The sequence below is a fragment of the Neoarius graeffei genome, chromosome 19, assembly GCF_027579695.1.
Source record: "Neoarius graeffei isolate fNeoGra1 chromosome 19, fNeoGra1.pri, whole genome shotgun sequence".
Lineage (NCBI taxonomy): Eukaryota > Metazoa > Chordata > Actinopteri > Siluriformes > Ariidae > Neoarius > Neoarius graeffei.
The window spans coordinates 2806758-2817173 of NC_083587.1; the positions used below are offsets into that span (position 1 = coordinate 2806758).

The 10416-nt window shown below is 43.8% G+C and overlaps 1 non-coding gene across 1 annotated transcript; it reads right to left on the bottom strand.

Annotated features, from left to right (window-relative positions):
* Positions 1–3048: 3048 nt before the first annotated feature.
* Positions 3049–3120, bottom strand: trnaq-uug (transfer RNA glutamine (anticodon UUG)). Its single transcript has one exon. It is a non-coding gene; the product is annotated as a tRNA-Gln (tRNA).
* Positions 3121–10416: the final 7296 nt, after the last annotated feature.

Here is a 10416-nt window from a genome sequence, read left to right on the forward strand (position 1 = left end):
TACAGGGTCGCAGGCAAGCTGGAGCCCATCCCAGCTGACTATGGGCGAAAGGCGGGGTACACCCTGGACAAGTCGCCAGGTCATCACAGGGCTGACACATAGACACAGACAACCATTCACACCTACGGTCAATTTAGAGTCACCAGTTAACCTAACCTGCATGTCTTTGGACTGTAGGGGAAACCGGAGCACCCGGAGGAAACCTACACGGACACGGGGAGAACATGCAAACTCCGCACAGAAAGGCCCTCGCCGGCCCCGGGGCTCGAACCCAGGACCTTCTTGCTGTGAGGCGACAGCGCTAACCACTACACCACCGTGCCGCCCATTACTAATATACAGTATGAATTACTAATATAATTTGCATAATAAAGAGTGCACCGCCTCAGTGGACTTGCCATTATAAGCATCAACCATGTGGTCTCAAATCAGTTATCATATGATGATGTTGTAGATGACTTTGCTGCAAGAAAGACTAGGAGGGTAAAGCTGTAGCAGGTTATGTGAGATTGAGGACGTGCTGGTGTTGTTCAAGTTCAAGTTCAACTTTTATTGTCAATTTCCTCACATGCACCAGTCATACAAAGGAACTGAAATTACGTTTTTCACTCTCCCATACGTGGACAGAGACAGGACAGACATCAAAGTGCTGAGAAAAAAAATAGGAAAGCAGCACAACGCATCAACGTAAACTAGTATTTCCCTTGTACTATATTCAATATCAACATATACACACAGTTACATATCAACAGTTTTTTTCCCCCTGTTCTATATTTAGTTTTTCAATAGTTGAAGTTGAAGGCAGTACCAAAAAACACCACTAGAGGTCTTTTTAATATCACAATTTTATATATTTTTATTTTTATTTAAATCCTTGTATTTTTCATGCACACTGGTTTCTTTAATATCTTATTTTGTGCAATGCCTTATTTATATTGCATTTACGAATTACAACACTTGTTTACATTTTTTATTTTGGGAGTACTGTAAATGTAATACTTTATGTAAGCCATTTATATTATGTTTCATATATTCAGTTCATATTTTGTATTTGTTTCTTTAATTCAGTAGTAAATATTTTGAATGTGCAATTTCTTTATTTAATGCCTTTAATTAAGTATTTTGAACGTGCAATTTTTTTGTTTAAATAAAAGAATGTTTTAAGACAAAGCTATTCCATTTCTTGTTAGTATAGATACACTATCAGTGGCTTTAACTGGTGTTGGGGAGGGGGCGCCACTTAAAATCTTGCCTAGGGTGTCAAATTGGTAAGGGCCGGGCCTGGCCCGGCCCAGGTTTATATTTAACCACACAATAAGATGCCAACAATGGAGTACAAACAATACACTGCGTGTATTCAAATAGAAAGCCCAACACCTGTTGCACGGCCACGCATTGTCAAAGCAAATACAAACACAGAGATGCAGCACAATAAATTTCAACATTAAATAAAGCAGAACAAAATACAAATGCTTACTGGCTGCCTCTCCAGTTTCCCAAATGCCACATTTGCACAGTGTTAGCTCAAGTAGGTCAGAAGCACAACAGTTTTAAAGTAACTCTTACTAGTCTCCCACCACCCCACAACTAATCAGCTGATTAACACACCTATGAGCCTTCAGTTTGCAGCTCACACTCAGCTGCAGCAAGCCCAGCTGCAATTGACAATCAGCTGACTGGCAATGCTCATTCCAGCCAATCAGCTGAGTTGCAGTGATCTCACTTTCAAACACACACTTTTTTTTTCCAGTTTTCTAAACACATTTTTCCCCTGTGTTTCCCAAATGTAAACAAACACCATTAAAAACCAGTTTGACTTTACACAGGGAGAAACCTACCGCTGTATTGTGTTTTGAATTTCTTTGCCGGAGTGCCCATTCAGAATCTTTTCAGTCACTATTGAAAGTCGCTCAGGTGGAAATACACGTTTCAAACAAAATGTTACTTCACGGTTGGCGGGATTCTCGCAATGCGGTGTGCGCATGATCAGAAGTGGAACGAAGTCTCACTACCACAAGATAACGCGCGATTTCATAAGACTCTTTACTGGCTGTCTGTGCTTTCTGTGGTGTACAGTACATTTGTAAATGTTATGCGCTCTTTTATCATCATGGGAATTGATTATAGCTCTAAATAAATATTGAAGTTTTTTTAAAGAATCCGTATAACTTTATTTGTACGCCCGTATACTACGTTTATTGAATCAAATCCGTATAAAATACGGACATTCCGTATAGGTTGACATGTATGGTGACCAAAAGAAGACCGCCACCCTGCTTATCCTCACCCAGAGCGACAGGCTAAACACAAGCTTGACACTTACTGTGCAGTGAGCTCTTTGGGATGGCACGTCTGACTTTTGTTTGCAGATCATAGGAACTGCTCCATGTACCAGACATCGCTCAAATCCTTCTATGTGAATCTGCCTCACAAATGTATCTTTTTCAAAATGTATGGAGCAGACACCAAACCGTCCTGTCGGCTTGAAGTTACCTCTCTTTGTTGGTACAATTCAAACCATTCATTCCGCAAGTGTGCTGCTGACTTTTGGGCTACAATGGATCAAAATTCTGCTTTTTTTTTAACGGCTACACTTGAACAGCCTTGAAGGACACCCCTTAGGAGGCATGCTTTGGTTTTAGTTTTGTTGCAGAATAAATAAAAAAAAATCGTTAAAAACGTGCTCCAATTTGCAAAACAGACAAAGCCAGAAATGCCAACGAACTTTTAAGCATTTCGCATATGATGTCACTTCTTTGAACGAACAGTAACTTACCAGGAATGCGTTCGTGTAATGGTGGACTCAAAGAGCCAAACTTCACCAAATAAACAGAACATGTTCCTGGTCTCGTATTAAAATACAATTTAGACAGTAAACTATCAAACATGTCTAGTTTTATCAGGTATAATTCCCAGGGGTAATATAATTTTCAGAAGACTGGCACTTTAACAGAAACAAAGGGTTTGGGATGTGACAGCTTGCTTGACCAAAAGGAGCCTACAGTTGAGACAGCCTGTGCAATCAGAAACCACAAACAAAGGCTTCAGAGGTTCCACTGAGATTTGAACTCAGATCACTGGAGTCAAAGTCCAGGGTGCTAGCCATTACACCATAGAACCAAGACATAGCTAAAAGCGTTGTTTTCACTGTCAAACCTTTGAATGATTATAATGAAATTCCAGCAGCACATGAACACGATTGAAGGTTTTACCTGAAATCGTCAACCTGTTGGAAAAAAAATTAAAGGAACCCTGGACTGCTGACTACATGGTTAATCATTCATTGTTGTTTGTATTAATTTCTAGTTTTGTAGTTTATCAATCAATGTCAACAGGCAATTGATATTGTAACCACATGAAAATCTAGGTCAAAGGTCGCATGTCGTTGCACAAACTAAAACTTTATATTTTTACATCTAAAAATATAAAATACCTACTGATATTGTAATATGTGGCAGATATTCACAACAAACTGAAAAAAAAAATTATCTGAATAGAATTTAAAGGACCCATGGCATGGTGGTTTGTTGATGCTTTAAATGGGCTCGTGGAGGTTTCTGGATGTTATATCTGCAGCCTTTCTTGAAATGAACCCTCGGCACGTAGATATAGCCTCCTGGGAGAAAACCCCATTTCAGCCCTTTTCCCAGTGCGTCGTTTTGCTAATGAGAAGCATGGAGGCGGGGAAGGGTAGAGGGTGGGGGCAGGTCTTATCATTAATATTCATGACATGTAAACGTGTTACCTCTGATTGGCTAACAGCACTGTGACGCTACCTCCAGTGGGTCAGAACAAGCGGATGGGGGTGTCTTACTATTGTAGTGTTAGGTATACTAAGGGGGAACCTTTGTATTGTAACCTGGGGGACCGGAAGGGGGAGTTCAATAATAAAAGGTACACCAGTACCAACGGGACACGTGTGTTGTGGTCTCTGACTGAATTATAATAATATTGGCACGGCCAACTAAACATGGTGTCAGAAGATAAGTCAGATGCTTAATATGTTTAATAAGTTGTAGTGTACCAGTGTTTAGATAGGTAGAGCGTGCTGTTTTGGAGTGCACTTTTCACGCGAGTCGCTCGCATCAACGAGGAAGTGAACCCTCTATGCTAGATGAGAAATTAGCATACCCGACACGGCGGCAGCATGGCTCATTACTGAGTTTCTCTTCCCGAGAAGTTTTCGTTCAAGGTGGAAGACTGGACGAAATGGATCAAAAGATTCAAAAGATTTCGCATCGCTTCTGGATTAGAGGAAGATGAGGAAAATCAGGTGAATGCATTGATTTACTTGATGGGGGAAGAAGCAGAGGACATTTTACTTTCCCTGCACCTAACTCCTGCAGAGGCAAAGGAATATGAGACAGTTAAAAACAAATTGGATGGTCACTTTATAGCTCGCAGGAATGTTATAATCGAGAGGGCAAGATTCAATATGACACAACAAGAAGTTGGCGAGTCTGTAGACAGCTTTTACACCGCACTGCATTGCCTCGCAGAACACTGCAGATACGGTGCTTTGCACAATTAAATGGTGAGGGATAGTCTTGTCGTGGGACTGAGAGACAAGAAGTTGTCAGAACAATTGCAACTGGACTCTAGACTAACGCTAGAGATGGCAATTGACAAAGCACGACAGAGTGAAAGCGTCAAAAAGCAGCTTGCAATGCTGAATACGAACTTTAAAGCAGAAACATGCAATACGCAGGTGGACAGTGTGCAATCGCGCAGCGCCAGCACCGCGGGCTTCAGGAAGAAGCAGCAAAAGAGTAAACAGATGTCTCAAAAGACAAGTCAGGATAAACATTCACAGTGCACGAGATGCGGAGACCCTCGAGGGCATCATCCTCAGCAATGCCCAGCGAAAGACACTGTGTGTAACCAATGCAAAAAGAAAGGACATTATGCTCGAGTGTGCAAAACAAAAAAGAGACAAGGAGTGAATGTAGCCGCTGTGGCTGAGTACTGTGATGAGAACAGCGACGAGGATGTTGCGTTTTTAGGCTCTGTGTCCAAGAATGCAGAGGCCAGTCCATGGATGACTGAAGTGAAAGTGGACAACCACAAGACAATGTTTAAAATAGACACTGGAGCTGACATTACAGCAGTCCCAGAACAATTGTACGTCCAAGGCCAGTTCAGCAAGCTGGTCAGAGCAACAAAGTTTCTCTATGGACCAGGAGGGATACCTTTAAAGCTGAAAGGAAAATTCGCAGCCACCCTCAGCAACAGCAAGCATAGCACACGTGAGGAGGTGTATGTTGTGGAAGGACTACGCACACCACTCCTCAGTGGAGCAGCTGCCATGATACTTCATCTGGTCACCAGAGTAAACAACATCAGCCTAGACAGCACAGAGACTGTGAAAAGAGAGTTCCCAAAGCTTTTCTCTGGACTAGGGAAAATGGAGGGGGAGTACACCATCATACTGAAGCCAGGTGCAAAGCCTTTTTCCCTCTCCACGCCACGTCGCATATCGCTCCCTCTCATGCCAAAGGTCAAAGAGGAGCTGAGCCGTATGGAGCAGCAAGGAGTGATTTCGAAGGTGGAGGAGCCTACAGCATGGTGTGCACCCATGGTCGTGGTGCCCAAGAGCACAGGGAAAGTCAGAATCTGTACAGACCTCACAGAGCTGAACAAGTCAGTGTTGAGGGAGAAACATCCTTTGCCATCCGTCGAACACACATTAGGACAGCTTGCCGGCGCCAGGGTTTTCTCAAAACTTGACGCCAAATCAGGATTCTGGCAGATTCCGCTCTCCAAAGAGTCCTCTCTCCTCACCACGTTCATCACACCGTTTGGGCGGTATTGCTACAATCGCCTGTGTTTTGGAATCTCTTCTGCCCCAGAACACTTCCAAAAGCACATGTCTCGCACCCTGGAAGGACTGGAAGGTGTTCTGTGTCAGATGGACGACGTGCTCATCTGGGGTGCGACACAGAAAGAGCACGACGAGAGGCTGAGGAAGGCATTGACGCGACTGCAGGAGGCCGGAGTGACACTCAATGACAAGTGTGAATTCACAAAGAGCAGGATAAAGTTCCTGGGACAAGTCATTGAGGCCACTGGAGTCAGCGCTGACCCTGACAAGGTGAGCGCTGTGAAAGTCATGGCAGAGCCCAGCAATGTCAGTGAGGTTAGGCGCTTCCTGGGAATGACCAACCACCTGGGTAAATTCCTGCCTCATCTAGCAGAGAAAACGCGTCCTCTCCGAGACCTGTTGAGGAAGTCCAACATGTGGGCCTGAGGGCCCCAGCAGCAACAAGCCTTCGACAAAATCAAGGAAGAGCTGACAACACCACCGGGTCTCGCCCTATATGACCCGAATGCAGACACGCTCGTCTCAGCGGATTCATTGTCTTATGGCATGGGGGCCGTTCTTCTACAGCGAAAAAATGGAGCAGACTGGAAGCCGGTAGCGTACGCTTCAAGAGCCCTGAGCAACACCGAACAGCGGTACGCTCAAATTGAAAAGGAAGCTTTAGCTACTGCCTGGGCCTGCGAGAGGTTTGCTGAGTTCCTGATAGGGAAAGAGTTCCATGTAGGAACAGATCACAAGCCCTTAGTTCCCTTGTTAGGCTCAAAGAGTCTGGACGAACTGCCACCTCGCATACAGCGCCTACGTATGCGGCTCATGAGATTCTCTTACACCATCTCACATGTGCCAGGCAAGAGCATTGCCACCGCTGATGTGCTCTCCAGAGCACCAGTCCATAGCACAGCTGATGGACTGCAGGAGGAAGAGGTGAATTTGTATGTGAACTCTGTCGTTGCAAACCTGCCTGCAACAGAAAGGAGACTTGAAGAAATACAGACACATCAGGACAAAGACACTCTAGTCCACACACTGAAAACATACTGCAAGGAGGGCTGGCCAGATAAATTCTCCATCCAACCAGCATTCCAGCCCTATCTGCCCTTCTCAGGTGAGCTGACAGTTCATGACGGTCTGCTACTCTACGGCTGTAGAATAGTAATCCCAGCATCGCTTAGAGCAGACATTCTACAGAAACTGCACGAGGGCCACTTGGGAATCACAAAATGTAGGGAGAGGGCCAAGCAGTCCGTTTGGTGGCCAGGCCTCAGCAAAGACCTGACACAACTGATTGAGAGCTGTGACACATGCAGCCGTGAGAGAGTCAACTTCAAAGAAACGCTGCAACCCACAGACTTTCCGGTAAGACCATGGTCCACTGTTGGTGCAGACCTGTTTCAGACAAATAGCAATAGACATTACCTTGTCATTGTGGACTATTTTTCAAGATTTTTTGAAGTAGCCAAACTCACCCATACCACATCTGAGGCCGTGATAGAGCAATTCAAATCCATCTTCGCGCGTCATGGCATACCAGACGTGGTGTGCTCAGACAATGGGCCACAATTTGCATCTGAGCACTTCAGGAAATTCGCACAAGAGTGGGGCTTCGACCATGTGACGTCCAGTCCCCACTTCCCTCAGAGCAACGGGGAGGTGGAGCGGGCCATTAGGACAATCAAAGCACTTCTAAAGAAGTCCAGTGATCCTTACCTTGCTCTCATGGCCTACCGCGCCGCTCCTCTTGCAAATGGACACAGTCCTGCCGAGCTCCTCATGGGCAGAAAAATTCGAACACCTGTCCCTGTCATCCCATCCCAGCTTAAACCAGGCTGGACTGACATGGACAATCTGAGGAGAACTGAACTGAGATACAAAAAGAAGCAGAAAGAGAACTACAATCGTCGCCACAGAGCACACAACATGCCACCCCTGCAGGAAGGTGACCACGTCTGGGTCAAAGACATCCTGGAGAGGGGCACTGTGGTGTCTCATGCGGGCATGCCACGGTCCTATATGATCGAGACACCAAGGGGCACTCTGCGACGGAACCGATACCATCTGTCACTCACCCCTACAGCACCAGCAGCTCCCACAATTCTATCGTCAGGCACACAGGGAGAAGACACACCAGCAGGCGTGAACACACCTGCCGCGCCAGCGTCTGGGGGTGATTCTGGTCAGCAGACACTGCCAACAGGAAGACGTGTCGCCACCAGAGTCAGAGTACCTCCCGTGTACCTGAAGGACTATGTTTGCACTTAGGCTAGAGGTTTGAAAAAAAAAAAGAGGAAAACAGGAAAAGTAATGAAAAGAAATGTTTGTAAAAAAAAAGTGTTTATGTTGACAGTTGATGATGTTGAATGTGTTTACTTTCAACCTGATGATTTATTTCAGATTTATGTTTACAAAAAGGTTAAAGAATGTTTACATTTATGGTGAGGACCATTTTGACATTTGAATTAGATGTTATAATACAGTTAATAGCAGTAGGTTAAGGGCATTATCAGTAAAATGTTACTTAAATGAGATAAATGGAAGTTTAATGCATTTTAAAATGGGTTATGTTTGAGTAATGATTTAAGGTAAAATAGTCAGAGGAAGTGTATAACTTTTTGTTGAGATTCTTAACATCAGTAAGAGCTTTATGTTTATTCTGTCTGCTCATTGACAGCATCTCCTAGTCAGAAAGGGGGATGTAGTGTTAGGTATACTAAGGGGGAACCTTTGTATTGTAACCTGGGGGACCAGAAGGGGGAGTTCAATAATAAAAGGTACACCAGTACCAACGGGACATGCGCGTTGTGGTCTCTGACTGAATTATAATAATATTGGCATGGCCAACTAAACAACTATGGCGAGAGAGAAGGAACAAACCGCGAAGGGAAAAATACCACGCGCTGACGTCATTAAGGTGCGACGTGAGGAAATAAAATAAATTCAACAAATGTTTGGGTTTTTACTGAACAAACAAACAAATAAAATGAACGAGTGACTTAAAAAAAAGAATGTGGGTGTCTTTGTAAAAACTGTTTTGATTGGCTATTATAACAGAGCATGCTGCATGCTTTTTGGTTTTGTAGCGCAGAGTACCTGGCTAACTGCAGGAAGCAGTTAGCTGCACAGCTAATGTAGCCATTGCAAGGCTAACGCACCGATTTTAAAACACGGCAAAACATAAGCTCATAAGTTACAGTCAATTTCCAGACTAAACTCAGTTTAACAGAGCATGCTGCATGCTTTTTGGTTTTGTAGCGCAGAGTACCTGGCTAACTGCAGGAAGCAGTTAGCTGCACAGCTAATGTAGCCATTGCAAGGCTAACGTGGCACCGATTTTAAAACATGGCAAAACGACTTAACAGTTATACACTTACTTGTTCGGTGTTTGTGGCTGATGCGGCAGGGATGCTTGGTACGGACCCAGGCTTCAGTGACAGCTGATGTGCAAAACCTGTCCTGTACTGTCCCAAGTTGTGGAAACATTCCTCAGGAAAATGCTTCCGACAAACATACACCGTCTTAGGTAGACTCGACGGCGTATTATTGAAGTAAATAAAATTAAGCCACTGTGTCTTCAGGGGTTCTCCCGTCGGCAGTAAAAACAGACTCTTTTCTGTGTTGTCACATCCATGTACAGCGCAATTTCCATGTTTCGCTCGCTTAGGTGATGCCATGTTGTTGTGTCCTCTATGGTCTCCTCACTACAACTGGGCAGGCAATCCATACAGTGGGTGGGAATCCAGAGGGGGGGCGTGGGGATCATCTCCCTTGCTGACGTAGTAAAGGGAAGAGTTTATCAACGTGCCGTTTTGACGTGCCATTCTCAAATGTTGGACATAGTTTGGTTTACACATTATGAAATTTCTAGCCACTGGGGTGGCTTAAGAAGGTCAGAGGAACTCATTTTAACGTTAAAAAACCTCAGAAAGTGAAAATTTCATGCCATGAGACCTTTAAAAATCTGAATATTCCAAGCATGCAATTTTTTACAGGCTAAGCATTTAATTCTGATCTAATTTTATTTATTGCAGTAGAACTCCAAATACTCTCGAAGCATTCTATTCCAAAAGTTTTCAAGCTTATTTTTGCAAAGGCATGCTAGCTGAAGCTTCCATTTTCACTCACATGCTGCAAAACTCCTTACAAGCTTTCACCAGACACAGACCATGAAACCCATGGCCCATTAATAACCCACAATAACAAATATCAGAAGTGGGATTCAAACCCACACCACCAAAAAAGACTGCAATCTAAACACAGCACCTTCGACCACTCAAAATCTCAGTTACACTTAACCAGGGCTGCCAACTTTTCAAAATTCCTTGGAGTGAGATTTATTTATTTATTTATTTATTTTATTTTTTTTTGGGGGGGGGTGTTGATGGCAAAATTTTTCTGGCTTTTAAGTTTTGGCTTAAAAGCCCCCACACTAGAAAACTACAGATGACTGCCAATTTTCCTGTAGCCCTATAGACCTGTGTTTCAGATTTAAAGGCAAGTTCATGTTTGAAAATATTTCATCAGCTAAGCCTAAACACCTTCTGAATTGAAACTAAATGTTAAGTTTTTAATAACTGTTGCAAAAATAAGATTGTCCCTCG